The sequence below is a fragment of the Silurus meridionalis genome, chromosome 9, assembly GCF_014805685.1.
Source record: "Silurus meridionalis isolate SWU-2019-XX chromosome 9, ASM1480568v1, whole genome shotgun sequence".
Taxonomy (NCBI): Eukaryota; Metazoa; Chordata; class Actinopteri; order Siluriformes; family Siluridae; genus Silurus; species Silurus meridionalis.
The window spans coordinates 15,706,490-15,711,489 of NC_060892.1; the positions used below are offsets into that span (position 1 = coordinate 15,706,490).

A 5,000-nucleotide genomic window follows, 5' to 3' on the forward strand; every position below is an offset into this window, starting at 1 on the left:
AATTGTGTGCTTTGGAAGCATAACCAGTGAACGTTGTAAATATATATGTAATTCACTTTCATAGCCTACATTTTACAAATCACAGCTGTAGATTTATGAATCTGAATCATGCCGTTGCATTTTGTGCACAATTCTTAATGACAGAATAATCTCCAGACAGCTGAAGAGCCAGTCGAGTTTGGGGGGTCACTGATGTGTTGTCTGGCTTCGATCGATCCCCAGAGGCATGAGCCCATCACCCCGTGTCTGACTCATGGGGTCACATGATTTTTAATATGAATTGACTCAGAATATGCATTAGATTGTGTGTTTGATAATACACTATTGAACTTGACAGCGTATATTCAATTTACTATGATAATTATACGATTTGCAATTCCTACAAACCCAGGAGAAGAACAGAGGATTTACAAAAGAACTGGATTGGCATGAGTACATCATTTTCATCAATTCTCCAGCGGAAATGTTTTCAGCATGATACATGAGGCTAAACTGATGTTAAAGGAAGTATTGCAGGTACCTTAAATAGTTTTATAAAAACATACTTGACTGTATGCATATGTTTGTATGGATATTATATTATTATTATTATATATGATTTATTTATTTATGTGCTCAAAACATTCTGTAAAATTCAGCTTTGTAAAATAAATGTATCGGTGTGTGCATTTGTGTGTGTGTGTGTGTGTGTGTGTGTGTGTGTGTGTGTGTGTGTGTGTGTGTGTGTGTGTGAGCCCCACACTAAAAAGGTGTAATAACTAGATGGAGGAACGAGTGATTTAATTGTGGTCCTATATAACACTTAATGCCAAGTGTAGTGCACCTGGTAAAAACAGGTTACACCCTTGAGAGGATGGAAAGGAGGGGTAGGAGGGATGGGAGGGGTGTCCAACAGTGCCAATTAAACACCTCGGCCAATCAGCCGACCTCTCCTAGGACCTGCGGCGTCCACAAACCAATCAGCTCTGTCCCTCTTGTGCCTCATTAAACTCTGTCTGTGATAGGAAGGCGACAGGAGAAGAGACGAGATATTTTTTTCTCCCTTTTTAATTATAATGTCTGGGAGGAAGAGAACACCGTGTGGTAAACAATCATCGTTACAATTAAGAACAATGCCACCTACACCGAGGCAGGAGAGACACGAGCCCTGGAGCCATTAAATCTCACTACTGCTGTTATCCTCATTATATTTACCTAATACATGCGATTCAAATTTACATCCGTGTGCATGCCGTACTGACAGAGCCAGTTCGACTGACAACTTGGCCCAAAGTGTGAGTTATTCCAACACCACAACAGACACTGTCGCTTCATACTGATGAGGGAAATGATTTACAATTATGTAATAAACCAAGGAAGTGACTTAAGCATTCTGTTGCTAGCTATGCTAATCCTAGCAGGTTAGGACTTATGGTTCAGGTGTGGCCATAGCAAAGCATGTCAGCACACTGACTAGGGTACCTTGGAATAATAGTACAGCAGAGTTTAATAAAGTATGAAAAACATTTACCTCACTGGTGTGTGTGTGTGTGTGTGTGTGTGTGTGTGTGTGTGTGTGTGTGTGTGTTTTTTTTTTCTGGCCGTATGCATTTATGTTAATCATTTAGCCAAAAGCTTTTCAGCTGTAAAGCTAGATAGACTAGCGCTGAAAAAGCAACTTATCACACGATGTCTTGTTTGACTAACAAACGAAAGATATCGCTTAACATATGACTAGTTTATACAGAATTCTCTGTTCATTCTCCATGTGTACCATGCAAAAACGTTCAAATCTGTTGTTTTAACATTGAAAGGAACAACATCTGTTTGCTTGAGATCACAGGTCACGTAGTTCACGTAGATTACGCTGAGGGCAAGAAACTGAACATGTCCATAAGCAAATGTCTTTCTCGTGCCATGTACTTTCCCTTGCAGTGAATCAGCTTTTCTACAAAAAAAAAAACAAGTTTTTTTTTTTTTTTTTTTTTTACTTACATTCGCTCACACAACCACAATTACATGTGTAAACGTTTGTGGTGCCTCCTGTATCAAATGAAATTGTAAATTGTACGGCTTAACTGTGGACGTCGTCACCTTTGCCACAAACACGCGTAGACTTTCATACCAAGAGCTTGGCCTTGACATTCAAACCTACACACATGCACACCTCTTTTGTATTCTGTATGACGCAGACAAATATAACCAAACCTCTGATATTCGAATCCTTGTGGGGATGTTTGGTCCTCAACAAATATCAAAACATGCTCTCCACAGACATACACACACAAACTCACACACACAGGAAGCCGTGTATCTACACTCTATAGAATTACCTTTAATCATTAATCATGACTTTGGATTCAAAACATGTCAGCAGGAACAAAGAAAAATGTAATCATCTATGTAAATGTGCATGAGGGGGGAATCTCAATTACATTTTCAATTATTCCTAGTTAACAAACTGAAAATAAAAATCTTTTTTTCCCCTTGTTCACCCTTCCATATTTAATTGCTCTTTTTTCTTCATCGCCATGTTTGAAAGATGTTCATTAACACACTATATACGTGTCTTATTTGTGTTGAACAAAGACTGGGATATTGAATACATACATGAACGTGCGGATGAATAGAAGTGACGTTTATATTAATATCCTCTCTGCTTTGTATTTTGCGTTTATGAGGACCGGATGCCAGATTTCGTAGTTCAGTCTGGTGGATGGAGAGAATTGAAGACGGCTTTAATAAAACGCGTGTTGTTTAAGTGAGCGATAAAGCCGAAATGATAAAAGGTGAAGCTGTGTTGTTCGGGTGTGTGTTGGTGTGTGTTGTCAAAGCCACTTAAGAGGACGTTTCTAATGCTTTGCTGTGGTCAAGTGAGGTGCGCCGAGCCTCAGCGAAACAATGGCATCGAGGACCACAGAGACAAAGAGGGCTATCCTCTGCCTCTTAACCCCTTCACTTCCAACACATATACACACTTACACAGACACACACACACACATCCTGAGCCACAACAGTGATGCAGCTAATAATAGACACCGCTTTCATCCATTCACACAGCACCAGGCTGAGCAGTGCACTTCATAAATCTGCTATAACATTTCAGACCAGAGTAATCGATCCCCGAGCATGAGAGGTGTGAGTGAGCTCCAACGCCTCCTCCTCCTCATCCCTGTCCGCCATGCGAGACCTGAGCTGACACACATATGCAAATGAATTGGTTCAAAATATGCAGAAAAGAAGAGAGGAAGCGGGCGAGAGGAAGGGCGAGAGGGGGTTCCTGCCACCCTGCTTTTTTCTTTTCTTCCGCCTTTAATCCCAAGGAGGATAAGCTGTGCTGTACACAGAGAGGAAGTGCCAGGGTCCTTGCTCTGCATTCCTGCGTTCAGTAACTACACACACACACATACACACACAGTGTGTCAGGCAATGATATTTACACCTTTAGATAGGTCCATAAATGCATGCAGGTTCAGTCTTAATATAATTTATAATAAAGGTATATATGTAATATATATAGACACACACACACACACCACTCTTAAATAAAAGGTAAATGTTTCTCATTGATACAAAACAACCAGGTACACACAAAATATTTTACAGTATGCTGCATAATAATACTAAATGACTGAATACAGATATCCGATCTCTCTCAGTTTCAAAATAAAATCTAAACGTATTGTGTATTAATTGATCTCAGTAACGACACATTATTGAATCACTCAGCCCCAATAAACGTGTGAGGGGGATAAATGATGTACAATACCCGATAAAGCTAATAAAGGGGGGAAACGGTAAATAAAGTCAGCTTCATGCTAACAACAAAAAAAACCCTTTCAATATTTGCACAATTCCCTGTGACGAACACGCAACGCTTCGAATAAAATCAAGTCTGTTTGCTTAGTGAATAATACTTCTCTTACAAAAGACAAATACAAGCGAAACAAATAAGTCAGTATCAAAACGTAATGAAGAAATGATCTGATGCTGAGGAAAAAAGGAAATGTTTTATATATATATATATATATATATATATATATATATATATATATATATATATATATATATATATATATGAATAATCGGGATGATGAAAACACGACTAACTCAAATGCACACAGAAGTATCATAGCAGCAGTATTGGCAGATAACACACGCGTACACATGTACATGCACTCACGTCGATTATTTTTTTTGGTACAAATATTTGTAATGTTTTAAAACTTTAAAGTTAACATTAATAATTTGATTCATATATATATATATATATATATATATATATATATATATATATATATATATATATATGAATGTGTGTGTGTGTGTGTGTGTGTGTGTGTGTGTGTGTGTGTGTGTGTGTGTGTGTGTGCATATGTATATGTATATATACATGTGTGTGTGTGTGTGTGTGTGTGTGTGTGTATATATACACATGCACGCTACATGCAGAACAGCCCCAGCACATTACATAATGCCCACGTCTGTATTAAGCGTTAGGGACGACTCGCAGTGTGCCGAATTCAAAACACGTGCTGAAAATGGCGACATCGGGATCGAAAAATAAAGAGAGTGTGAAAGACAGAAACAGAGAGAAAGAGAAAGAGAGAGAGAGAGAGAGAGAGAGAGACAGAGAGAGACAGAGAGGGAAAAAAGGAGGCAACACTCAGGTCAAAGTCACAGGCCACAGGGCCCCATGCAGCGTCTGCTGTGTGTCCTCCATTTTTATTCATTCTCTCCTTTTGTGATGATAAGAGGCACCCAGGGCCGGAAACAGGGCTCCGGGAGTACGGCAGAGGCCAGACATGTAGCACGACCTCAATCAGACAGAAGGGGATCCTGCACAGACGTCACGACCGAAGCAAAAGACACACGCATCTCCTCGCTCTGAGCCGATCGTATGACCGGGTACGGAACGCAGAACTGATCTACCATCATCACAATTCACGCTCCTACACACTTCTGCTGCCCTTTATGATAATAATAATTATCATCATTATAATTATAATAACGCCTATAAG

General features: G+C 39.4%; 1 protein-coding gene across 5 annotated transcripts in view; it reads right to left on the reverse strand.

Annotated features, from left to right (window-relative positions):
- Nucleotides 1-5,000, reverse strand: part of zfhx3b (zinc finger homeobox 3b) — a 237,870-nt gene that overhangs the window by 134,612 nt on the left and 98,258 nt on the right. The window lies entirely within an intron of this gene.